This window comes from Carlito syrichta, unplaced genomic scaffold, assembly GCF_000164805.1.
Source record: "Carlito syrichta isolate Samal-C Ts95f unplaced genomic scaffold, Tarsius_syrichta-2.0.1 Scaffold96998, whole genome shotgun sequence".
Classification (NCBI taxonomy): domain Eukaryota; kingdom Metazoa; phylum Chordata; class Mammalia; order Primates; family Tarsiidae; genus Carlito; species Carlito syrichta.
Window position 1 is genome coordinate 1 of NW_007041094.1, and position 27,810 is coordinate 27,810.

Sequence of the window (27,810 nt, forward strand, 5' to 3'; positions counted from 1 at the left end):
TTCGCTGCCTTTAGGATTTTTTCTTTTGTACCTACTTTATTTAGGCGAATTATTATGTGTCTAGGAGTTGATCTTCTCATTTGTTGTCTTGCGGGGGTTCTCTGAATCTCTTGTGTTTGAATTTTTGTATCACTGATTAGATAAGGGAAATTTTCTTGAATGATCTCGTGGAAAGTTTGTTCCAATGTGGTCTCTGTTTCTCTTTATGCCTCAGGGAGTCCGATTATTCTTAGGTTAGGCCTCTTGACGTAGTCACTCATCTCTTGAAGGTTTTGTTCTGTCTTTTTTAGCTTATTTTCTGTGTTTTTAAGAGTTTGGGTTATTTCTATATTTTGGTCCTCAAGCTCTGAGATTCTTTCTTCTGCTTGGGTAATTCTGCTTTCCATGCTTATCAATTTGTTATTTATTTCATTCACAGTATTCTTTATTACTGTTATCTCAGATATCAGCTCCTTCCTAGTTTCTTCTTGTGTCTCCTCAATTCTTTTTAGTCTCTCCATTATTGTTTTGATATCTGCATTTGCATTTTGAGACCCTTCATTCTGGGGACTTTTCATTGTTTGTATTCCAAAGTCAATTTTCTCAGTGTCTGCTCTCCCAGGCGTCTGGGAGAGACCCATACTCTTCTTTTGGTTTTTCTTCATTTCTGTAGATTTTTCTCCCTTTACCCCTTTCCCACCCCCTCTTCAATTATGTTTTTGAGGGAAGGTGGGGTTGCTTTTATTTCTCTTCTGCAATGACCTGTTCTTCCTTATGAGGGTCTTCTGGTTTAGTTCACTTTTCCCTCTGTTTTACAGTCTGTCTATTCAGCAGTTTGCAGTCTTGGTCCCTGCTGTGCGCGTCAGGCGCCTCCGAGCCCCAGGAGCACCGACATCCGTGCACATCTGGCTTGGTCGCGAGTACCCGGGAGGCGCTGTGCCCGGCCCTGCCCGAGGGCGGGAGCCACCGCCACCGCCACAGCTCAGGTGTCGGGTTAGGGGCGGGAGGGGGGGCTCCGCCCTCCAACTTTTTTGATATCACCGTCTTTCTTGAAATCTGAAGATGTGAGAACACACTCATGTCAAACTTCGGGCAAAAGGTTCCATAACCAAGCTGTGTCACAAAAACCCATCTTTGAGACTGCTGAATATATTCGCAACTGAGATATGAAGAGAGGCCTATCCAAGCTGTATCAAAAGTACCCTGTGTGGACTTGGCTCAGGACCTGGTGGACTTTTGGCTCACCCTACAGGATGGATTCCACATGAGCACGTATCTCATTTCATCATTATGTGGAGTAACTGCTTGTGTGAGGCAGCATACCTAGGGAGGTACTAGACAGCTTGTTCACCAAAGATGTCCTACTCCTTTTCACAGATATCCTGTCTTCAGAGAAGACGTAGAGATTAAGTGTCAATCTCTCGGATGAAGGATGTCAGTCAGCTGCCTGACATCGTGTCCTCTGAAAGTCAAATAGTCCCCACTAATCTGCTCATGTTTGTTAAATTTTGGCCAACCGATGGGCCACTTTCAAAAAGAGGCAGCAAAAGAGGTTTCCTTGCTGTGTCAATGATAAAAACTTTGACTTGATTCTAGAGATGTGTCGTCTTAAAAGTCATTCTCAATATGGTTATGCTTAGGACCCTCTTACGTAACAATTGTGCAAAGTGATGTGAGCCCAATGATGCCCCTGGCACCGCTCCAGTCGCATAGCTCTCTAAGCCAGAGAAACGAACCTGGGGTGTTCAACCCAGAGGAAGCACCCTACCGTGAAATTGGCAAACTTGATTGCAGTGACTTGACCCCTTCAAAAAAAAGGGGCTGGTTAACAACCCCTTCCTTAGCACAAATTCTCTCTTTGTGTCTAACAATGAAATATTATGCCCACAATGGCAAAATGACATGAACCATCCTGGGGAGAGCTTGGCTGTGATTGGGAGTCGTGACCATCATTCATAAGTACCTGTGGGCCCCCTTAGGCTTGGAAACTCTCAGTTCTGGAGTCAAATTGAACTCTGAACCAATATTAGTACTTTTTCTTTTGAAACCCGTACTAGACTGGAGCAATGAGAGCCTTCAGATGCTCTCAAGTCTGGTGTTTGATGATGTTCAAGTGTCTCCTCTAATCTCAGTGATAAGAGGGTTTTGTCGAGTGGGCCACATACTGGATACACACTAAACCATTCGTTCACTCAACACGTGCCAGACTATGTCCTTAGTTGAGCATCTTCTGGGCCTCAGGGAGTGTGGAATGCTGATGCAAAAGTAGACTGTGTGGCAGTCATGTTCAGAGGGGACAGAAACTAAGAAGTAGATATGAAATCCACTTGTGAAATCATCAACTCTTTGAATGCTCAAGATGTGAAATCTCACTGATTACAACCAACAGACTAGAGTCAAACATGCCTAATATGGCTTAAGGAATCAAATTATTACACAGTAGTCCGCTTTGCAAATTGAGATATGAAAGGACAGACATCCAAAAATGTCTCACCCTGAACCCTGTGTATGGTGTGTTCTTTGGCTCCTGATCCACGGGGATTGCCAGACATCACCCAAAAGCAGAGGGCCCAACAGAAATCTATTGTTTCATCTGGATGTGTTTGGAGGGAAGGTCTGTGGGATGCAGAATTCCAGTGGAAGCATTAGTATCCTTTTTGACATGCCCTTATGGCTCCTTTTCTCTCAGAAGGTGGCCTGCAAATAAGCTGCTATCCCAACAACAAAGGGCTGCAACCAGGTGGCTGGCCACAAATCCTCTGAAAATGAAATATTCTTCCATGCTGTTCCTGGTTGACTTGTGGTGAGCATATGACTGTCCTGGCGAGAGATATGAAATTGGTGGATCCTTGTGTTTGGTCAATAATGATCATTTCATATTGCCTGGAAGAGCGGTGATGACTGCAAGTTCACTCATGATGCTGAGGCCAAGCCTAGGAGACAGTTGTGGAAACCAACATGGGGAAGATGATGATGGTCCCATCAGTATCATTTTGCTTGTTCCTGAAGAACTTGAAGTACGGGAAGCCATCTCGGGGAGTACGACAATGTGGATAGTCTCCTCCATAAAATTTCCCCAAGTTATCCTTAGACTTTAATCCTCATTCTGAGTCCTGGGCATTATAGTACCCCTTGCCGAGCACCCGATCTTACTTTGGGTCTTTCAGTGGAAACATCTACTCAGTGTGGCTGCATGACATGCACCGTCATAGAGGAGTCTGTGACTGTGAATGGTTTTCATGACCAATGATTTACCAGACACCGAGGGTCATCTATCAGTGAGATGTTCTTGCTCATGGAGGCAAGCTGGACTTTCACCAATGCATGCAGTTTGTCTCTTAAGGCCCGAGTGAATCCAGAAAACAAATGAGCCTCAAGATGCTCTTGGTGTGTTGTTTGAGGAGTCCTAGGATTCTTTTCCAATTGGAGGGAGAATAGAGTGTTGTCCTGCTCTATATGCATGAGAGAATCAGGCTCATTTAATAATAGTAAAGGTATATGTGTCTCATGATGTTAAAGACCCTGTTCTTGCTGGACGTCTTCTGAGAAGTTAGGAAGATCGAAATGGTGGCACAGAGCAAAGAGAATCCACTGAACTCCTGGTGAATGGGGGCACTCATGTCAAAAATGACTCTCCAGCATTTTTGAAACCACCATATTTCTCAAAAACTCAATAAATGAGAACCCACTCATTTCAAACTGCTGGCAAAAGGTCCCATAACCAAGCTGTGCCATGAAAACCCACCTTTGAAACTGCTGAATATATTCGCACCTGAGATACGAAGAGAAGCATGTCTAAGTTGTATCAAAAGTACCCTACCTGGACTTGGCTCAGGACCTGGTGGACCTTTTGTCTCAGTCTACAGGATGGATTCCACATGAGCAGGTATCTCATTTCATCATTATGTGGAGGAACCACTGTGTGAGGCAGCATACCTAGGGAGGTACTAGACAGCTTGTTCACACAAGCTGTCCTACTCCTTTTCACAGAGATCCTGTCTTCAGAGAAGCCCTAGAGCCCTAGAGAATAAATATCAGTGTCTCAGATGAAGGATGTCAGTCAGGTGCCTGGCATCGTCTCTTCTGATAGTCAAATAGTCTCCACTAATCTGGCTACGTTTGGTTACATTTGGTGAACCTATGGGCCGCTTCAAAAAGAGGCAACAAAGGAGGATTCCTAGCTGGGTCAATGATCAAACCTTTGACTTGATTCTAGAGATGTGTTGTCTTAAAAGTCATGCTAAATATAGTTGCACTTAGGACCCTCTTACATGACATTTGTGCAAAGTGACGTGAGCCTGATGATGACCCTGGAACCCCTCTAGTCGTGCAGCTCTCTAAGCCAGAGAAACCATCCAGGGGTGTTCAACCCAGAGGAAGTACTCCACCATGCAATTGACAAATTCGATTGCAATGTCTTGATCCCTTTCACAAACGTGGGGCAGGTTAACAACCCCTTCCCTAGATCATCATCTGTCTTTGTGTCTCACAATGAAATATTCTGCCCATGCTGGCACCATGGCATGCACCATCCCAGGGAAGAGCATGGCTGGGATTGGGAGTCTTGATGATCATACAAAAGTTTATGTGGGACTACTTAGGCTTGGGAACTCTGAGTTCTGGAGCCAAATTGAATTCCGAATCAATATGAGTACATTTTCTCTTGAAACCCCTATGAGACTGGAGCAAAGAGAGCCTTCAGATGCTCTCAGACTGGTGTCTCATGAGGTCCAAGTGTCTCTGCTTATCTCAGGGATAAGAGTATTTTGTCAAGTAGGATGCAAGCTGGATAATAAACCATTCTTTCACTCAACTTGAGCCAGACAATGTCATTAATTGAGCATCTTCTGAGGTATCAGGGAGTCTGGAATGTTGACAGCAAAAAGGAAACTGTGCAGCAGTCATGTGTAGAGGGACAACAAATTAAGAAGTAAATATAAAGTCTACTTGTGAAATCATCAACTCTCTTGAATGCTCAAGAGGTGAAATCTCACTAATTACAGCAGCAGGGTAGAGTCAAACATGCCAAATATTGCTTAAGAAACCCAATGATTACACAGTAGACCACTTTGCAAATTTTGATATGAGAGGACAGTCATCCAAAATGTCTCAACCTGAACCATGTGTATGGTGTGTTCTTTGGTTCTTGATCCATGGGGTTTGCCAGACGTCACCCGAAATCAGAGGACCCAACAGAAATGTATTGTCTCATCTGAATGTGTTTGGAGGAAAGGTCTGTGGGATGCAGCATCACAGTGAAATTATGAGTACACTTTTTGACACGCCCTTATGGCCCCTTTTCTCACAGAGGTGGCCTGAAAATTAGCTGCTATCTCAGCAACAGAGGGCTGCAAACAGGTGGCTGGCCATGAATCCTCTGAAAATGAAATATTCTCCAAAACACTGTTCCTAGTAGACTTGTGGTGAGCATATGACTGTCCTTGAGAGGGATATGGGATTGGCAGATCCTTGTGTTTTGTCAATGATGAGCATTTAATATTGTCTGGAGGATCGGTGATGACTGAAAGTTCACGGATGACACTGAGGGCCAGCCTACGTGACAGTTGTGGAAACCAACATGGGGAAGATGATGATGGTCTCAGCCGTACGTTTGTGTTTGGTGCTGGAAAATTGAACTATGGGAGGCCATTTTAGGGAGTACAACCATGTGGATAATCTCCTCCATTAAATTTCTCCATGTTATCCTTAGACTTTAATCCTCATCCTGAGTTGCAGGTATTTTTGCACCCCTTGCTGAGCCCCCATCTCACTTTGTGTCTTTCAGTGGAAAAATCTACTTAGCGTGGCTTCATGGCATGCACCATCAGAGAGGAGTCCGTGACTGTGATCAATTTTCATGACCAGTGATTTATCAGTCAATGAGGGTCATCTATCAATGAGACGTTCTTGCTCATGGAGGCAAGCTGGACTTTCACCAATGCATGAAGTTTGTGTCTCAAGGCTTGAGTGAATCTAGAAAACAATTGAGCCTCGAGATGCTCTTGGTGTGCTTTTTGAGGAGTCCTAGGACTCTTTTCCAACTGGAGGGAGAAGAGAGTTGTGTCCTGCTCTTTAGACATGAGAGAATCAGACTCATTTAATAATAGTAAAGGTGTCTGTGGCTCACGTTGTTAATGGTCCTGTTCGCTTCTGGTCATCTTCTGAGTACTTAGGGAGCTCAGAATGTTGGCAAAGAGCAAAGAGATTCCACCGGACTCCTAGTGAGAGGGGACACTCTAGGCAAAATGACTGTCCAACTTTTTTGAAACCACCGTCTTTCTTGAAATCTCAAGATGTGAGAACACACTCATGTCAAACAGCTGGCAAAATGTCCCATAACCAAGCTGTGCCATGAAAACCCAACTTTGAGACTGCTGTATATATTCACAGCTGAGATATGAAGAGAGGCATATTCAAGATGTATCAAAAGTACCCTGCCTGGAATTGGCTCAGGACCTGGTGAACCTTTTGTCTCAGCCTACAGAATGGATTCCACATGAGCAGGTATCTAATTTCATAATTAGATAGAGGAACCACTTGTGTGAGGCACCTTATCGAGGGAGGTACTAGACAGCTTGTTCACACAAGCTGTCTTTTTTTTCAAAGAGATGCCATCTTCAGAAATGGCATAGAGAATAAGTGTCATTCTTTCGGATGTAGTTTGTCAGCCAGGTGCCTGACATCGTGTCCTCTGAATGTCAAATAGTCTTCACTAATCTGCTAACTTTTGTTAAATTTTGGTGAGCCTATGGGCCTAATTCAAAAAGAGGTGGCAAAGGAGGATTCCTAGCTGGGTCAAAGATCAAACCTTTGCCTTAATTCTAGAGATGTGTTGTCTTAAAAGTCATGCTTAATATAATTATGCTTAGGACCCTCTTACATGACAATTGGGCAAACTGATGTGAGCCTGATGATGGCACTGGCACTGCTATAGTCATTGAGCTCTCTAAGCCAGAACAACCATCCAGGGGTGCTCAACCCAGAGGAAGCATTCCACCACGAAAATGGGAAATTTGATTGTAATGTGTTGACCCCTTTCACATATGTGGGGCAGGTTAACAGCCCCTTCCTTAGGTCATGTTCTCTCTTTGTGACTCACAATGAAATATTCTGCTACGCTGGGACCATGGCATGCACTATAACAGGGAATAGCATGGCTAGGATTGGGAGTCATGACAATCATTCATAAGTTTATGAGGGACTATATAGGCTTGGCTACTCGCAGTTCCACCGCCAAATTGAATTCTAAACCTATATTAGTACCTTTTCTCTTGAAACCACTATGAGACTGGAGCAAAGAGATCCTTCAGATGCTCAGAGCCTGGTGTCTGATGAGGTCCAAGTGTCTCTGCTAGTCTCAGGAATAAGAGGATTTTGTTGAGCAGGACAGAAGCTGGATCTATACTAAACCATTCTTTCACTCAACTTGGGCCAGACTATGGCTTTAGTTCAGCATCTTCTGAGGTCTCAGGGAATGTGGAAATGTGATGCAAAAAAGAAGGCTTTGTGGCAGTAATGTGGAGAGGGGACAAAAATTAAGTAGATATGAAATCCACTTGTGAAATCATCAACTCTTGAATGCTCAAGAGGTGAACTCTCTCTGATTACAAGCAGCAGGCTAGAGTCAAACACGCCAAATATTTCTCAAGAAACCCAATGATTACACAGTAGACCGCTTTGCAAATTGAGATATGAGAGGACAGGCATCCAAAATGTCTCACCCTGAACCCTGTGTATGGTGTGTTCTTTGGCTCCTAATCCATGGGCATTGCCAGACGTCACCTGAAAGCAGAGAGCCCAACAGAAATGTGTCTCATCTGAATGTGTTTGGAGGAAAGGTCGGTGGGGTGCAGCATCCCAGTGGAAGTATGAGTATCCTTTTTGACACACCCTTATGGTTCATTTTCTCTCAGAAGGTGGGCTGGAAATAGCCTGCTATCCTATAAAAAGGACTGAAACCAGGTGGCTGGTCATGAATTCCCTGAAAATGAAATATTCTCCACAATGCTGCTCCTGGTTGACTTGTGTTGAGCACATGACTGTCCTTGTGAGGGATATGGGATTGGCGCATCCTTGTGTTGGGTCAATGATGAACATTTTATATTGCCTGGAGGAGCGGTGATGACTGAAAGCTCACGCATGATGCTGAGGCCCAGCCTAGGTGACAGGTGTAGAAACCAACATGAGAAAGATACTGATGGTCCAGGCATTTCGATCGTGTTTGGTCTTGGAGAACTTGAACTATGGGAAGCCATTTTTTGGGGAGTATGAACAGGTGAATAGTCTCCTCCATAAAATTTCTCCATGTTATTCTTGGACTTTAATCCTCATCCTGAGTCAAGGGCATTGTAGCACCCCTTGCATAGCACCTGTCTAACTTTGTGTCTTTCAGTGGAAACATCTACTCAGCATGGTTGCATGGCATGCACCGTTATAGAGGAGTCTGTGACTGCCATCGGTTGTCAAGACCAGTGATTTACCAGTCACCAAGGGTCATCAATCAATGAGACGTTCTTTCTCATGGAGGCAAGCTGGACTTTTCACCAATGCATGCAGTTTGTCTCTCAAGGCCTTAGTGAAGCCAGAAAACAAATGAGACTCGAGATGCTCTTGGTGTGCTCTTTGAAGAGTCCTAGGATTCTTTTTCAGATGGAGGGAGAAGAGCGTTTTGTCCTGCTCTATAGACATGAGAGAATCACGCTCATTTAACAATAGTAAAGGTATCTGGCTCACGATGTTAATGGCCCTGTTCTCTGAGGGGGGGCGTCTTCTGAATATTTTCGGAGCTCAGAATGGTGGCACAGAGCAGAGAAGCCACTGGACTCCTGGTGAGGGTGGACACTCAAGTCAAAAATGACTGTCCAACTTTTTTGAAACCACCGTCTTTCTTGGAAACTCAAGTTGTGAGAACACACTCATGTCAAACTGCTGGCAAAAGGTCCCATAACCAAGGTGTGCCATGAAAACCTAACTTTGAGACTGCTGAATATATTCGCACCTGAGATACGAAGAGAGGCATGTCCTAGCTGTATCAAAAGTATCCTGTCTGGACTTGGCTCAGGACTTGGTGGACCTTTTGTCTCAGTCTACAGGATGGATTCCACATGAGCAGGTATCTCATTTCATAAATATGTGGAGGAATAGCTTGTGTGAGACAGCATACCTAAGTAGGTACTAGACACCTTGTTCACACAAGCTGTTGTGCTCCTTTTCACAGAGATCCCATCTTCAGAGAAGGTGTAGATAATAAGTGTCAATCTGTGGAACTAAGTTTGCCAGCCAGGTTCCTGACATTGTGTCCTCTGAAAGTTAAATAGTCTCCACTAATCTGCTCACTCACTTTAAATTTTGGTGAGCCTATGGGCCTATTTCAAAAAGAGGAGGCAAAATGGGATTCCTAGCTGGGGCAATGATGAAACCTTTGCCCTAATTCTAGAGATGTGTTGTCTTAAAAGTCATGCAAAATATAATTATGCTTACGACCCACTTACAAGACAAATGTGAAAATGACATGAGCCTGATGATGGCCCTGGCACCACTGTAGTCATGGGACTCTCTAAGTCAGAGCAACAATCCAGGGGTGCTCAACCCAGAGGAAGCACTCCACCATGAAATTGGCAAATCCGATTGTAATGTGTTGACCCCTTTCACAAATGCGGGGCAGGTTAAAAACCCCTTCCTTAGATTATTTTCTCTCTTTATGTCTCATAGTGAAATATTCTGCCCACGCTGGCACCATGGCATGCACCATCCCAGGGAAGAGCATGGCTGGGATTGGAAGTCATGACAATCTTTCATAAGTTTCTATGGGACCTTTTAGTCTTGGCAATTCTCAGTTCCACAGCCAAATTGGATTCTTAACTAATATGGGTACCTTTTCTCTTGAAACCCTTATGAGACTGGAGCAAAGAGAGCCTTCAGATGATCTCAGTCTGGTGTCTGATGAGGTCCAAGTGTCTCTGCAGGTCTTAGGGATAAGAAGATTTTGCCGAGCAGGACAGAAAATCGATCCATTCTAAACCATTCTTTCACTCAGTTTGAGCCAGACTATGGCTTTAGTTGAGCATTTTCTGAGGTCACAGGCAACGTGGAAATCTGAAGAACAAAAGGAGACTGTGTGGCAGTAATGTGGAGAAGGGACACAATTAAAGAAGTAGATATGAAATCTACTTTTGAAATTATCAACTCTCGAATCCTCAAGAGGTGAAAATCACTGATTACAAGCACCAGGCTTGCGTCAAACCTGACAAATATTGCTGAAAACCCCCAATTATTATACAATAGTCCTCTCTGCAAATTGAGATATGAAATAACAGTCATCCAAAATGTCTCAGCCTGTACCCTGTGTTGGATGTGTTCTTTGACTCCTGATCCATGGGGATTGCCAGATGTCACCCGAAAGCAGAGGGCCCAACAGGAATGTATCATCTCATTTGGATGTGTTTGGAGAAAAGGTCTGTGGAATGCAGCATTCCAGTGGAAGTATCAGTATCCTCTTAGACATGCCCTTATGGTTCCTGTTCTCTCAGAAGGTGGCCTGGAAATAAGCTGCTATCCCAGCAACAAAGGGCTGCAACCAGGTGGCTGGGCATGGATCTGAAAATGAAATATTCTCCAAAACACTGTTCTTGGTTGACTTGTGGTGAACATATGACTGTCCTTGCGAGGGATATGAGATTGACAAATCCTTGTGTTGGGTCAGTGATGAGCATTTTATACTGCCTGGAGGAGCAGTGATGACTGAAAGTTCACGACTGATGCTGAGGCCCAGCCTAGGTGACAGTTGTGAAAAACAACTTGGGGGAGATGATGATGGTCCCATCAGTATGATCCTGTTAGGTGCTGGATAACTTGAAGTACAGGGGCCATCTTTGGGAGTACGGCCATGTGAATAGTCTCCTCCATAAAATTGCTCCATGTTATCCTTAGACTTTAATCCTCATCCTGAGTCCCAGGCCTTTTAGCACCCCTTACTGAACACCCCATCTCATTTTGTGTCTTTCAGTGAAAACATCTGCTCAGCTTTGCTGCATGGCGTGGACCATCATAGAGGAGTCCGTGGCTGTGATTGGTCATCATGACCAATTATTTACCAGTCACTGAGGGTCATCAATCAATGATGCATTCTTGCTCATGGAGGGAAGCTGAACTTCCACCAATTCATGCAGTTTGTCTCTCAAGGCCTGAGTTAAGCCAGAAAACAAATGAGCCTCGAGATGTTCTTGGTATGCTGTTTGAGGTGTCCTAGGATTATTTTCCAAATGGAGGGAGAAGAGAATTTTGCCCTGCTCTGTAGACATGAGAGAATCAGGCTCATTTAATAATAGTAAAGCTATCTGTGGCTCACGACGTTAATAGCTCTGTTCTCTGCTGTTCGTCTTCTTAGTACTTAGGGATTTCTGAATGGTGGCACAGAGCATACAGAATCCACCAGACTCGTGGTGAGAGGGGACTCTCAAGACAAAAATGACTGTCCAACTTTTTTGAAACCACCGTCTTTCTTGAGAACTCATGATGTGAGAACACACTCATGTCAAACACCTGGCAAAAGGTCCTATAACCAAGCTGTTCCATGAAAACCCACCTTTGAGACTGCTGTATATATTCGCACCTGAAATACGAAGAGAGGCTTGTTGAAGCTGTATCAAAAGTACCCTGTGTGGACTTGGCTCAGGACCTGGTGTACCTTTTTGTCTCAGCCTACCGTATGGATTTCACATGAGCAGGTAACTCATTTCATCATTATGCAGAAGAACCACTTGTGTGAGACAGCATACCTATGGAGGTACTAAACAGCTTGTTCACAGAAGCTCTCCTCCTCCTTTTCACAGAGATCCAGTCTTCAGAGAAGGCCTAGAGAATAAGTGTCAGTTTCTCGGAAGAAGGATGTCAGTCAGTTGCCTGGCATTGTGTCCTCTGAAAGTCAAATAGTCTCCACTAATCTGGTCACGTTTGTTTACTTGTGGTGAGCCTTTGGGCTGCTGTCAAAAAGAGGAAACAAAGGAGGATTCCTAGCTGGGTCAATGATCAAACATTTGACTTGATTCTATAGATTTGTAGTCTTAAAAGTTATGCTCAATATAGTTATGCTCAGGACCCTCTAACGTGACAATTGTGCAAACTGGTGTGAGCCTGATGATGACCCTGGCACCCACTGTAGTCACTGAGCTCTCTAAGCCAGAAAAACCATCCAGGGCTCTCAACCCAGAGGAAGCACTCCACCAGGAAATTGACAAATTTGTTTGTAATGTGTTGACCCATTTCACAAATGCAGGGCAAGTTAACAACCCCTTCCTTAGATCATCTTCTCTCTTTGTGTTTCACAATGAAATATTCTGCCCACACTGGCACCATGGCATGCACCATACCAGAGAAGAGCATGGCTGGGATTGGGAGTCATGACGATCATTTATAAGTTTATGTGGGACTCTACAGGATTGGCTACTCTCAGTTCCACTATCAAATTGAATTCTGAACCAATATGAGTACCTTTTCTCTTGAAACCCCTATGAGAGTGGAGCAAAGAGAGCCTTCAGATGTTCTCTGCCTGGTGTCTAATGAGGTCCAAGTGTCTGTGCTAGTTTCAGGGATAAGAGGAATTTTTTTGAGCAGGACAGAAACTGGATCCAGTCTAAACCATTCTTTCACTCAACTTGATCCAGACTATGGCTCTAACTGAGCATCTTCTGAGATCTCAGAGAATGTATAAATGTGGTGCAAAAAAAGACTATGTAGTAGTAATGTGGAGAGGGTACAAAAATCAAGAAGTAGATATGAAATCCACTTGTGAAATCATCAACACTCTTGAATGCTCAAGAGGTGAAATCTCACTGACTACAAGCAGCAGGCTAGAGTCAAACATGCCAAATATTGCTCAAGAAACCAAATAATTACACAGCAGACCGCTTTGCAAATTGAGATATGAGGGAACAGGCATCCAAAATGTCTCACCCTAAACTCTGTGCATGGTGTGTTCTTTGGCTCCTGATCCACGGGGATTGCCAACCGTCACCCGAAAGCAGCGGGCCCAACAGAAATGTATTGTCCCGTCTGGATGTGTTTTTGGAGAAAAGTCTGTGGGATGCAGCATTCCAGTGGAAGTATCAGTATCCTCTTAGATATGCCCTTATGGCTCCATTTCACTCAGAAGGTGGCCTGGAAATAAGCTGCTATCCCAGCAATACAGGTCTGCAACCTGGTGGCTGGACACGAATCCTCTGAAAATGAAATATTCTTCAAAACGCTGTTCCTGGTTGACTTGTAGAGAAGATATGACTGTCCTTGCGAGGGATATGGGAATGGTAGGTCCTTGTATTGGGTCAATGATGAGCATTTTATATTGCCTGGAGGAGTCATGATGACTGAAAGTTCACGCATGACACTGAGGCCCAGGCTGGGTGACAGTTGTCAAAACCAACATGGGAAAGATGATGATGGTCCCGGCAGTACAATTGTGTTTGGTGTTGGAGAACTTAAAGAATGCGATGACATCTTGGGGAGTACGACTATTTGAATTGTCCCCTCCATAAAATTTCTGCATGTTATCCTTAGACTTTTTTCCTCATCCTGAGTCGCGGGCATTTTCGCACCCCTTGCTGAGCACCCCATCTCACTTTGTGTCTTTCAGTGGAAACATCTACTCAGCATGGCTGCATGGCATGTATCGTCATAGAGGAGTCCGTGACTGCGATCTGTTCTCATTACAAATGATTTACCAGTCACCGAGGGTCATCAATCAATGAGACATTCTTGCTCATGGAGGCAAGCTGGACTTTCACAAATGCATGCAGTTTGTCTCTCAAGGCCTGAGTGAATCCAGAAAACAACTGAGATTCGAGATGCTCTTGCTGTGCTCTTTGAGGAGGCCTAGGATTCTTTTCCAAATGGAGGGAGAAGAGAGTTGTGTCCTGCTCTATAGACATGAGAGAATCAGGCTCATTTAATAATAGTAAAGGTATCTGTGGCTCACGTTGTTAATGATCCTGTTCACTTTGGCATCTTCTGAGTACTTAGGGAGCTCAGAATTTTGGCACAGAGCAAAGAGATTCCACCAGACTCCTAGTGAGAGGGGACACTCTAGGCAAAAATGACTGTCCAACTTTTTTGAAACCACCGTCTTTCTTGAAATCTCAAGATGTGAGAACACACTCATGTCAAACTGCTGGCAAAATGTCTATAACCAAGCTGTGCCATGAAAACCCAACTTTGAGACTGCTGCATATATTCACAGCTGAGATACGAAGAGAGGCATATCCAAGATGAATCAAAAGTACCCTGCCTGGAATTGGTTCAGGGCCTGGTGAACCTTTTGTCTCAGCCTACAGAATGGATTCCACATGAGCAGGTATCTAATTTCATAATTAGGTGGAGGAACCACTTGTGTGAGGCAGCATATCGAGGGAGGTACTAGACAGCTTGTTCACACAAGCTGTCCTTCTTTTCAAAGAGATGCCATCTTCAGAGATGGCGTAGAGAATAAGTGTCAGTCTCTGGGACGTAGTTTGTCAGCCAGGTGCCTGATATCGTGTCCTCTGAATGACTAATAGTCTTCATTAATCTGCTAACTTTTGTTAAATTTTGGTGAGCCTATGGGCCTAATTCAAAAAGAGGCGGCAAAGAGGGATTCCTAGCTGGGGCAAAGATCAAACCTTTGCCTTAATTCTAGAGATGTGTTGTCTTAAAGGTCATGATCAATATAATTACACTTAGGACCCTCTTACGTGACAATTGTGCAAACTGATTTGAGCCTGATGATGGCACTGGCACTACTGTAGTCATTGAGTTCTCTAAGCCAGAACAACCATCCAGGGATGCTCAACCCAGAGGAAGCACTCCACCACGAAATTGGGAAATTCGACTGTAATGTGTTGACCCCTTTCACATATGTGGGGCAGGTTAACAACCCTTTCCTTAGATCATCTTCTCTCTTTATGACTCACAATGAAATATTCTTCTACGCTGGGATCATGGCATGCACTATACCAGGGAATAGCATGGCTAGGATTGGGAGTCATGGCAATCATTCATAAGTTTATGAGGGACTATATAGGTTTGGCTACTCGCAGTTTCACTGCCAAATTGAATTCTAAACCTATATCAGTACCTTTTCTCTTGAAATCCCTATGAGACTGGAGCAAAGAGATCCTTCAGATGCTCAAAGCCTGGTGTCTGATGAGGTCCAAGTGTCTCTGCTAGTCTCAGGAATAAGAGGATTTTGTTGAGCAGGACAGAAGCTGGATCTATACTAAACCATTCTTTCACTCAACTTGGGCCAGACTATGGCTTTAGTTCAGCATCTTCTGAGGTCTCAGGGAATGTGGAAATGTGATGCAAAAAAGAAGGCTTTGTGGCAGTAATGTGGAGAGGGGACAAAAATTAAGTAGATATGAAATCCACTTGTGAAATCATCAACTCTCTTGAATGCTCAAGAGGTGAACTCTCTCTGATTACAAGCAGCAGGCTAGAGTCAAACACGCCAAATATTTCTCAAGAAACCCAATGATTACACAGTAGACTGCTTTGCAAATTGAGATATGAGAGGACAGGCATCCAAAATGTCTCACCCTGAACCCTGTGTATGGTGTGTTCTTTGACTCCTAATCCATGGGCATTGCCAGACGTCACCCGAAAGTAGAGGGAGCAACAGAGATGTATTGTCTCATTTGAATGTGTTTGGAGGAAAGGTCGGTGGGGTGCAGCATCCCAGTGGAAGCAACAGTATCCATTTTGACACGCCCTTATGGTTCCTGTTCTCTCAGAAGTTGGGCTGGAAATAGCCTGCTATCCTAGCAAAAAGGACTGAAACCAGGTGGCTGGTCATGAATTCTCTGAAAATGAAATATTCTATACAATGCTGCTCCTGGTTGACTTGTGTTGAGCATATGACTGTCCTTGTGAGGGATATGAGATTGGCGCATCCTTGTGTTGGGTCAATGATGAGCATTTTATATTGCCTGGAGGAGCAGTGATGACTGAAAGCTCACGCATGATGCTGAGGCCCAGCCTGGGTGACAGTTGTAGAAACCAACATGGGGAAGATGCTGATGGTCCAGGCATTTCAATCGTATTTGGTCTTGGAGAACTTGAACTATGGGAGGCCATCTTGGGGTGTATGATCATGTGGATAGTCTCCTCCATAAAATTTCTCCATGTTATTCTTAGATTTTAATTCTCATCCTGAGTCACGGGCATTATAGCACCCCTTGCTGTGCACCCCATCTCACTTCGTGTCTTTCAGTGGAAACATCTACTCAGCGTGGTTGCATGGCATGCACCGTCATAGAGGAGTCTGTGACTGCCATCGGTTGTCAAGACCAGTGATTTACCAGTCACCAAGGGTCATCAATCAATGAGATGTTCTTCTAATGGAGGCAAGCTGGACTTTCACCAATGCATGCAGTTTGTCTCTAAAGGCCTTAGTGAATCCAGAAAACATATGAGACTCGAGATGTTCTTCGTATGCTCTTCGAAGAGTCCTAGGATTCTTTTTCAAATGGAAGGAGAAGAGAGTTTTGTCCTGCTCTATAGACATGAGAGAATCACGCTCATTTAACAATAGTAAAGGTATCTGTGGCTCACGATGTTAATGGCCCTATTCTCTGAGGGGGGGCGTCTTCTGAATATTTAGGGAGCTTGGAATGGTGGCACAGAGCAGAGAAGCCACTGGACTCCTGATGAGAGTGGGCACTCAAGTCAAAAATGACTGTCCAACTTTTTTGAAACCACCGTCTTTCTTGGAAACCCAAGTTGTGAGAACACACTCATGTCAAACTGCTGGCAAAAGGTCCTATAACCAAGGTGTGCCACGGAAATCCAACTTTGAGACTGCTGAATATATTCGCACCTGAGATACGAAGAGAGGCATGTCCTAGCTGTTTCAAAAGTATCCTGTCTGGACTTGGCTCAGGACCTGGTGGACCTTTTGTCTCAGTCTACAGGATGGATTCCACATGAGCAGGTATCTCATTTCATAAATATGTGGAGGAATAGCTTGTGTGAGACAGCATACCTAAGTAGGTACTAGACACCTTGTTCACACAAGCTGTTGTGCTCCTTTTCACAGAGATCCTATCTTCAGAGAAGGTGTAGACAATAAGTGTCAATCTGTGGGACTAAGTTTGTCAGCCAGGTTCCTGACATTGTGTCCTCTGAAAGTCAAATAGTCTCCACTAATCTACTAACTTTCATTAAATTTTGGTGAGCCTATGGCCTATTTCAAAAAGAGGAGGCAAAGTAGGATTCCTAGCTGGGGCAATGATGAAACCTTTGCCCTAATTCTAGAGATGTGTTGTCTTAAATGTCATGCAAAATATAATTACGCTTAGGACCCACTTACAAGACAAATGTGAAAATGACATGAGCCTGATGATGGCCCTGGCACCACTGTAGTCATGGGACTCTCTAAGTCAAAGCAACCATCCAGGGATGCTCAACCCAGAGGAAGCACTCCACCATGAAATTGGAAATTCGATTGTAATGTGTTGACCCCTTTCACAAACGCGGTACAAGATAACAACCCCTTCCTTAGATCATCTTCTCTCTTTATGTCTCACAGTGAAATATCTGCCCATGCTGGCACCATGGCATGCACCATCCCAGGGAAGAGCATGGCCGGGATTGGGATCATGACAATTATTCATAAGTTTTTATGGGACCTTTTAGTCTTGGGAACTCTCAGTTCCACCACCAAATTGAATACTGAACCAGTATTAGTACCTTTACTCTTGAAACCCCTATGAGACTGGAGCAAAGAGAGCCTTCAAATGCTCTCAGCCTGGTGTTTAATGAGGTCCAAGTGTCTCTGCTAGTCTCAGGAATAAGAGGATTTTGTTGAGTAGGACAGAAGCTGGATCCAGACTAAACCATTCTTTCACTCAACTTCATCCAGATTATGGCTTTAGTTCAGCATCTTCTGAGGTCTCAGGGAATGTGTAAATGTGGTGCAAAAAAGAAGAATTTGAAGCAGTAATGTGGAGAGTGGACAAAAATTAAGAAGTAGATATGAAATCCACTTATTAAATCATGAACTCTCTTGAATGCTCAATGGTGAAATCTCACTGACTACAAGCAGCAGGATTGAGTCAAACATGCCAAATATTGCTCAAGAAACCCAATGATTGCACAGTAGACCGCTTTGCAAATTGAGTTATGAGAGGACAGGCATCCAAAATGTCTCACCCTGAACCCCATGTATGGTGTGTTCTTTGGCTCCTGATCCACGGGGATTGCCAGATGTCACCTGAAAGCAGAGGGATTAACAGAAATGTATTTTCTCATCTGGATGTGTTTGGAGGTCAGGTTGGTGGGATGCAGCATCCCAATGGAAGTATCAGTATCTTTTTTGACACGCCTTATGACTCCTTTTCTTTCAGAAGGTGGCCTGGAATTAACCTGCTATCCAAGCAAAAAGGGCTGAAACCAGGTGGCTGCTCATGGATTCTCTGAAAGTGAAATATTCTCCAAAAGCTCTTCCTGGTTGACTTGTGGTGAGCATATGTCTGTCCTTGCGAGGGATATGGGATTGGCGCATCCTTGTGTTGGGTCAATGATGAGCATTTTATATTGCCTGGAGGAGCAGTGATGACTGAAAGCTCATGCATGACGCTGAGGCCCAGCCTAGGTGACAGTTGTGGAAACCAACATGGGGAAGATGCTGATGGTCCAGGCATTTCGATCATGTTTGGTCTTGGAGAACTTGAACTATGGGAAGCCATTTTGGGGAGTATGAACAGGTGAATAGTCTCCTCCATAAAATTTCTCCATGTTATTCTTAGACTTTAATCCTCATCCTGAGTCAAGGGCATTGTAGCACCCCTTGCATAGCACCCGTCTAACTTTGTGTTTTTCAGTGGAAACATCTACTCAGCATGGCTACATGGCATGCATCATATTAGAGTCCGTGACTGCCATCAGGTTTCAAAACCAATGATTTACCAGTCACAGAGTGTCATCAATCAATGAGGCATTTTTGCTCTTGGCGGCAAGCTGGACTTTCACCAATGCATGCAGTTTGCATGCCTTAGTGAACCCAGAAAGCAAATGAGACTCAAGATGCTTTTGGTGTGCTGTTTGTGGAGTCCTAGGATTCTTTTCCAAATGGAGGGAGAAGAGCATTTTGTCCTTCTCTATAGACACGAGAGAATCAGGATCATTTAATAATAGTAAAGGTATCTGTGGCTAACGATGTTAATTGTCCTGTTCTCTGGGGTGCATCTTATGTATATTTGGGGGCTCAGAATGGTGGCACAGAGCAAAGAGAAGCCACCGGACTCCTGGTGAGAGTGGACACTCAAGTCAAAAATGACAGTCTAACTTTTTTGAAACCACCGTCTTTCTTGGTAACTCAAGATGTGAGAACACACTCATGTCCAACTGCTGGCAAAAGGTCCCATAACCAAGGTGTGCCATGAAAATCCAACTTGAGACTGCTGAATATATTCGCACCTGAGATTCAAAGAGAGGCATGTCCAAGCTATATCAAAAGTACCCTGCCTGGACTTGGCTCAGGACCTGGTGGACCTTTTGTCTTAGTCTACATGGTGGATTCCACATGAGCATGTATCTCATCACATCATTATGTGGAGGAATAACTTTTGTGAGACATCATACCTAGGTAGGTACTAGACAGCTTATTCACACAAGCTGTCATGCTCCTTTTCACAGAGATCCCATCTTCAGAGAAGTTGTAGAGAATAAGTGTCAGTCTCTCGGATGAAGTTTGTCAGCCAAGTGATTGACATCGTGCCCTCTGAAAGTCAAATACTCTCCACTAATCTGCTAACTTTTGTTAAATTTTGGTGAGCCTCTGGGCATATTTCAAAAAGAGGTGACAATGTAGGACTTCTAGCTGGGGCAATGATGAACACTTTACCCTAATTCTAGAGATGCGTTGTCTTAAAAGTCATGCACAATATAGTTACGCTTAGGACCCTCTTACCTGACCATTGTGAAAATGACATGAGCCTGATGATGGCCCTGGCACCACTGTAGTCATGGAGGTCTCTAAGTCAGAGCAACCATTCAGGGGTGCTCAACCCAGAGGAAGCACTCCACCATGAAATTGGCAAATTCAATTGTAATGTGTTGACCCCTTTCTCAAACGTGTGGCAGGTTAACAACCCCTTCCTTAGATCATCTTCTCTCTTTATGTCTCACAATGAAATGTTCTGCCCACGCTGGCACCATGGCATGTACCATCCTAGGGAAGAGTATGACTGAGTCATGACAAACATTCATAAGTTTTTGTGAGACCTTTTAGGCTTGGGAACTCTCAGTTCCACAGCCAAATTGAATTCTGAACCAATATGGGTACCTTTTCTCTTGAAACTCCTATGAGACTGGAGTAAAGAGAGCCTTCAGATGCTCTCAGCCAGGTGTCTGATGAGGTCCAAGTGTCTCAGCAGGTCTCGGGGATAAGAGAATTTTGTCGAGCAGGACCAAAGCTCGATCCATACTAAACCATTCTTTCACTCGATGTGAGCCAGACTATGACTTTAGTTGATCATTCCTGAGGTCTCAGGGAATGTGGAAATCTGATGCAAAAAAGGAGACTGTGTGGCAATAATGTGGAGAGGGGACACAATTAAAGAAGTAGATATGAAATCTACTTTTGAAATTATCAACTCTCGAATTTAAGGTACCCATATTGGTTCAAGAGGTGAAATCTCACTGATTACAAGCAGCAGACTCACGTCAAATCTGCCAAATATTGCTCAAGAACCCCAATTATTACAAAATAGTCTCCATTGTAAATAAATATATGTGAGGACAGGCATCCAAAATATCTCACCCTGTACCCTGTGTAGGGTGTGTTCTTTGGCTCCTGATCCATGGGGATTGCCAGACGTCACCAGAAAGTAGATGGTCCAACAGAAATGTGTCATCTCATCTGAATGTGTTTGGTGGAAAGGTCTGTGGGATGCAGAATTCCAGTGGAAGTATCAGTATCCTTTTAGACATGGGCTTATGGCTCCTTTTCTCTCAGAAGGTGGCCTAGAATTAAGCTGCTATCTCAGCAACAAAGGGCTGCAACCTTGTGGCTGGACACGAATCTTCTGAAAATGAAATATTCTCCAAAACACTGTTCCTGGTTGACTTGTGGAGAACATATGATTCCTTGTGAGGGATATGGGAATGGCAGAATCTTTTGTAGGGTCAATGATGAGCATTTTATATTGCTGGAGGAGCCTTGATGACTGAGAGTTCACACATGACGCTGAGGCCCAGCCTAGGTGACAGTTGTGGAAACCAACATGAGAAAGATGATGATGGTCTCGTCAGTATGATCCTGTTAGGTTTGGGATAACTTGAAGTACAGGAAGCCATTGTGGGTAGAACAACCATGTGAATAGTCTCCTCCATAAAATGTCCCCATGTTATCCTTAGACTTTATTCCTCATCCTGAGTCCCGGGCATTTTAGCACCACTTACTGAACACCACAACTCATTTTGTGTCTTTCAATGAAAACATCTTCTCAGCAGGGCTGCATGGCATGCACCATCATAGAGGAGTCCGTGGCTGTGATAGGCCATCATGACCAATGATTTACCAGGCACCAAGAGTCATCAGTCAATGAGGCATTCTTGCTCATGGAGGGAAGCTGGACTTTCACCAATTCATGCAGTTTGTCTCTCAAGGCCTGAATTAATCCAGAAAACAAATGAACCTTGAGATGCTCTTGGTGTGCTGTTTGAGGAGTCCTAAGACATTTTTCCAAATGGAGGGAGAAGAGAATTTTGTCTTACTCTGTAGACATGAGAGAATCAGGCTCATTCAACAATAGTAAAGGTATCTGTGGCTCACGATGTTAATGGCCCTGTTCTCTGCTGTCCATCTTCTTAGTACTTAGGGAGCTCTGAATGGTGGAACAAAACATACAAAATCCACCAAACTCCTGGTGAGAGGTGGCAATCAAGTCCAAAATGACTGCTCAACTTTTTTGAAACCATCGTCTTTCTTGAAAACTCAAGATGTGAGAACACATTCATGTCAAACTGCTGGCAAAAGGTTCCATAACCAAACAGTGCCACGGAAACACATCTTTGAGACTGCTGAATATATTCGCACCTGAGATAGGAAAAAAGATATGTCCAAGCTGTATCAAAAATACCCTGTCTGGACTTGGCTTAGGACTTGGGTGGATTTTTTGTATCAGTCTACTGTATGGATTCCACATGAGCAGATATCTCATTTCATCATTATGTGGAGGAACCGCTTGTGTGAGGCAACATACTTAGGGAGGTACTAGACAGCTTGTTCACACAAGCTGTTCTCCTTTTCACAGAGATCCTGTCTTCAGAGAAGGCCTAGAGAATAAGTGTCAGTGTGTCAGATGAAGGATGTCAGTCATTTGCCTGGCATCGTGAATTCAGAAGTCAAATAGTCTCCACTAATCTGGTCATGTTTGAATACATATGGTGAGCCTATGGAATGCTTCCAAAAAGATGCAACAGAGGAGGATTCCTAACTGGGACAATGATCAAACCTTTGAATTGATTCTAGAGATGTGTTGCCTTAAAAGTTATGCTCAATATAGTTACGCTTAGGACCCTCTTACGTGACAATTGTGCAAACTGACATGAGCCTGATGATGGCCCTGGCACCACTGTAGTCATTGAGCTCTCTCAGCCAGAGCAACCATTCAGGGGTGCTCAACCCAGAGGAAGCACTCCACCATGAAATTGGCAAATTCGTTTGTAATGTGTTGACCCCATTAACAAACAGGGGCAAGTTAACAACCCCTTCCTTAAATCATTTTCTCTCTTTGTGTCTCACAATGAAATATTCTGCCCATGTTGGGACCATGGTATGCACCATCCCAGGGAAGAGCATGGCCGGGATTGGGAGTCATGACTATCATTCATAAGTTTATTTGGGACCCTATAGGCTTGGGTGCTCTCAGTTCCACAGCCAAATAGAATTCTGAACCAAAATGAGTACCTTATCTCTTGAAACCCCTATGAGACTGGAGGAAAGAGAGCCTTCAGATGCTTTCAACCTGGTGTCTGATGAGGTCCAAGAATCTCTGCTAGTCTCAGGGATAAGAGGATTTTGTTGAGCAGGACAGAAACAGGATCCATACTAAATCATTCTTTCACTCAACTTGAGCCAGACTATGGCATTAGTTGAGCATCTTCTGAGGTCTCAGGGAATGTGGAAATGTGATGGAAAAAGGAGACTGTGTGGTAGTAATGTGGAGAGCAGACACAAATTAAGAAGTAGATAAGAAATCCACTTGTGAAATCATCAACTCTTTTGAACGCTCAAGATGTGAAATCTCACTGATTACAAGCAGGAGGTTAGAGTCAAACATGCCAAATATTGCTCAAGAACCCCAACAGTAGTCTGCTTTGCAAATTGAGATATGAGAGGACAGGCATTCAAAATATCTCACCCTGAACCCTGTGTATGGTGTGTTCTTTGGCTCCTGATCCATGGGGATTGCCAGATGTCACCTGAAAGCAGAGAGTCCAATAGAAATGTATTGTCTCATCTGGATGTGTGTGGAGGAAAGGTCTGTGGGATGCAGCATCCCAGTTTAAGTATCAGTATCTTTTTTGACATTCCCTTATGGCTCCTTTTCTCTCAGAAGTGTCCTGGAAATAAGCTGCTATCCCAGCAACAAAGGACTGCAACCAGATGACTGCCCACAAATCCCCTGAAAACGAAATATTCTCCAAAATGCTGTTCCTGTTGACATATGACTGTCTTTGTGAGGGATATGGGATTGGTGGATCCTTGTGTTGGGTCAATGATCATATTTTATATTGCCTGGAGAAATGGTGATGACTGAAAGTTCATATATGATGCTAAGGCCCAGTCTAGGTATCAGTTGTGGAAACCAACATGGGGAAGATGATGATGGTCCCGGCAGTACGATCGTGTTTGCTGCTGGAGTACTTGAAGTACGGGAGGCCATCTTGGGAGTACGACCATTTGATAATCTCCTCCATAATTTTCCCCATGTTATCCATAGACTTTAATCCTCATCCTGACTCGTGAGCATTTTAGCACCCCTTGCTGAGCTACCCATCTCAATTTTTGTCTTTCAGTGGAAACATCTACTCAGTGTGGTTGCATGGCATGCACCATCATAGAGGAGTCTGTGGCTGCAATCTGTTTTCATGACCAATGATTTACCAGTCATTGAGGTTCATCAATCAATGAGGCATTCTTGCTCATGGAGGAAAGTTGGACTTTCATCAATGCATGCAGTTTTTCCCTCAAGGCCTGAGTGAACTCAGAAAACAAATGAGCCTTGAGATACTCTTGGTGTGCTGTTTGAGGAGTCCTAGGATTCTATTCCAAATGGAGGGAGAAGAGATTTTTCGTGCTCTATAGACATGAGATAATCAGGCTCCTTTTATAATAGTAATAGTATCTGTGGCTCCTGATGTTAATGGCCCTGTTCTTTACTGGGTGTCTTCTGAGTATTTAGGGAGCTCGGAATGGTGGCACAGAGCAAAGAGAATCCACCAGACTCCTGGTGAGATGAGGCACTCAACTCAAAAATGACTGTCCAACTTTTTTGAAACCACTGTCTTTCTTGAAAACTCAAGATGTTATAACACACTCATGTCAAACTGCTGGCTAAAGGTCCCATAACCAAGCTGTAACATTAAAACCCATCTTTGAGACTGCTGAATATATTCACACCTGAGATACGAAGAGAGGCATTTCCAAGCTGTATCAAAAGTACCCTGTCTGGACTTGGTCCAGAACCTGGTGGACCTTTTGCCACAGCCTACAGGATGGATTCCACATGAGCAGCTATCTCATTTCATCATTATGTGGAGAAACAACACATGTGAGTCAGCATACCTACGGAGGTACTAGACAGTTTGTTCATACAGGCTGTCCTCATACTTTTCACAGAGATCCCGGCTTCAGACAAGGCGAAGAGAATAGCTGTCAGGCTCTTGAATTAAATATGTCAGCCAGATGCCTGGTATCATGTCCTCTGAGAGTCAAAGAGTCTCCAGGAATCTCCTCACATTTGGTTACTTTTGTTGAACCTACAGGCCTATTTCAAAAAGAGGCAGCAAAGTAGGTTTCCTAGCTGGGTCAATGATCAGACCTTTGCCTTGATTCTAGAGATGTGTTTTCTTGAAAGTCATGCTCAATATAATTATGTTTAGGACTCTCTTACATGACAATTGTGCAAACTGTCATGAGCCTGATGATGGCCCTGGCACCACTGATGCCATGGAACTCTCTCAGCCAGAGCCACCATCCAGGGGTGCTCAACCAAGAGGAAGTACCCCACCACGAAATTGGCAACTTCGATTGTAATGTCTTGACCCCTTTCACAAACACAGGGCAGGTTAAAGGCCCTTCTTTAGATTATCTTTTCTCTTTGTGACTCACAATGAAATATTCTGCCGACGCTGACACCATGGCCTGCACCATCCCATGGAAGAGCATGGGTGGGAATGGAAGTCCTGATGATCATTCATAAGTTTATATGGGACCCTTAGGCTTGAGAACTCTCAGGTACAGACCCAAATTGAATTCTGAACCAATATGAGTACTTTTTCTCTTGAAATCCCTATGATACTGGAGCAAAGAGAGCCTCCAGTTCCTCCCAGCCTGGTGTCTGAGGAGGTCCAAGTGTCTCTGCTTATCTCAGGGATAAGTGAATTTTGCTGAGCAGGACAAAACCTGGATCCATACTAAACCATTCTTTCACTCAACTTGAGGCAGACAATGTCCTTAGTTGTGCATCTTCTGAGGTCTCAGGGAGTCTGGAAGGTTGATGGCAAAAAGGAGACTGTGTGGCAGTCATGATCAGAGGGGACACAAATTAAGAAGTAGATATGAAATCCACTTGTGAAATCATCAACTCTGTTGAATGCTCAGGTCATGAAATCTCACTGAACAAGCAGAAGGCTAGAGTCAAACATGCCAAATATTGCTCAAGAAACCCAATGATTACACAGTAGACTGATTTGCAAGTTGAGATATGAGATCACAGGCATAAAAAATGTCTCACCCTGAACCCTGTGTATTGTGTGTTCTTAGGCTCCTGATCCATGGGGATTGCCAGATATCACCCAAAGCTGAGGACCCAACAGAAATGTGTTGTCTCATCTGGATGTGTTTGGAGGAAAGGTCTGTGGGATGCAGCATCCCAGTGAAATTATCAGTATCCTTTTTGACATGCCCTTATGACTCCTTTAATCTCAGAAGGTGCCCTGGAAATAAGCTGCTATCCTAGCAAAAAAGGACTGCAACCAGGTGGCTGGCCACGTATCTTCTGAAAATGAAGTATTCTCCAAAATACTGTTCCTGGTTGACTTGTGGTGAGCATATGACAGTCCTTGCCAGGGATATGGGATGGTGGGTCCTTGTGTTGGGTCAATGATGAGCATTTTATATTGTCTGGAAGAGCAGTGGTGATGGAAAGTTCACGCATGATGCTGAGGAGCAGCCTAAGTGACAGTTGTGGACACCAACATGGGAAAGATGCTGATGGTCCTGTCAGTATGATTGTGTTAGATGCTGTAGAACTTGAAGTACGGGAGGCCATCTTGGGGAGTACGACCATGTGAGTAGTTCCCTCCATAAAATTTCCCGATATTATCTTTTGACTTTAATCCTTATCCTGAGTCCTGGGCATTTTAGCACCCCTTGCTGATTACCCCATCTCATTTTGTGTCTTTCAGTGGAAACATCTACTCAGCATTGCTTCATGGCATACACCGTCACAGAGGAGTTTGTGGCAGTGATTGGTTGTCATGACCAATGATTAACCAGTCACCGAGGGTCATCAAGCAATGAGTCGTTCTTGCTCATGGAGGCAAGCTGGACTTTCACCAATGCATGCAATTTGTTTCTCAAGGCCTGTGTGAATCCAGAAACAAATGAGTCTCGAGATGCTCTTGGTATATTGTTTGAGGCGACCTAGAATTCTTTTCCAAATGGAGGGAGAAGAGAGTTTTTTCCAACTCTACAGTCATGAGAGAATCAGGTTCATTTAGTGATAGTAAAGGTACCTGTGGCTCACGATGTGAATGGCCCTGTCCTCTGCTGGGCATCTTCTGAGTGCTTAGGGAGCTCAAAATGGTGGCACAGAGCAAAGAGAATCCACCGGAAATCTGTTGAGAGGGGGCACTCAAGTCAAAAATGTCTATCCAACTTTTTTGAAGCCACCGTCTCTCTCGGTGGTTCAGCCTGTAATCCCGTGCCTTTGGGAGGCTGAGGTGAGTGGATTGCCTGAGCCCGCAGGTTTGAGACCCACCTGGGCAGCGAGACCTCATCTCTACAATAAATCAAAAAATCAGCTGGGCGTGGTAGCGTGCACCTGTAATTCCGGCTACTCGGAAGGCTGAGGCGGAAGGATCGCCGTAGCCCAGCAGGTCGAGGCTGCGGTGGCCGGGAGCAGCCACTGCACTCCAGTCTGGGCAACAGAGTGAGACTCCAACTCAAAAAAAAAAAAAAAAAAAGAAAAGAAAACTCAATGTGTGAGAACACACTCATATCAAACTGCTAGCAAAAGTTCACATAACCAAGCTGTGCCATGAAAACCCACCTTTGAGACTGCGGAACTTATTGGCATTGGAGATACAAAGAGAGGCATGTCCAAACTATATCAATAGTACCCCATCTGTACTTGGCTCAGGATGTGGTTGACCGATTGTCTCAGCCTACAGGATGGATTCTACATGAGCAGGTATCTCATTTCCTCATTATGTGGACAACCGCTTGTGTGAGGCAGCATACCTAGGGAGATACTAGACAGCTTTTACACACAAGCTGTCCTGCTCCTTTTCACAGAGATCCTTTCTTCAGAGAAGACCTAGTGTGTGGGGGGCCAGCCCCTGCATGTTTTG

At 44.1% G+C, this 27,810-nt stretch overlaps 2 long non-coding RNA genes across 3 annotated transcripts; both read left to right on the plus strand.

Moving 5' to 3' along the window:
• The first annotated feature begins 3,133 nt into the window (after window positions 1-3,133).
• Window positions 3,134-24,254, plus strand: LOC103265068. The gene is made up of 8 exons (XR_504612.1): window positions 3,134-3,865; window positions 5,765-6,483; window positions 8,372-9,091; window positions 10,985-11,705; window positions 13,607-14,323; window positions 16,217-16,936; window positions 18,351-18,464; window positions 24,031-24,254. It is a non-coding gene; the product is annotated as an uncharacterized LOC103265068 (long non-coding RNA).
• Window positions 24,255-24,584: 330 nt separating this feature from the next.
• LOC110596014 lies at window positions 24,585-27,204 on the plus strand. Of its 2 annotated transcripts, none has more exons than XR_002482209.1 (4): window positions 24,585-24,807; window positions 26,000-26,280; window positions 26,372-26,525; window positions 26,644-27,204. It is a non-coding gene; the product is annotated as an uncharacterized LOC110596014 (long non-coding RNA). The 2 variants fall into 2 exon arrangements; XR_002482210.1 differs by having other exon boundaries at window positions 24,585-24,785.
• The last annotated feature ends 606 nt before the right edge of the window (window positions 27,205-27,810 follow it).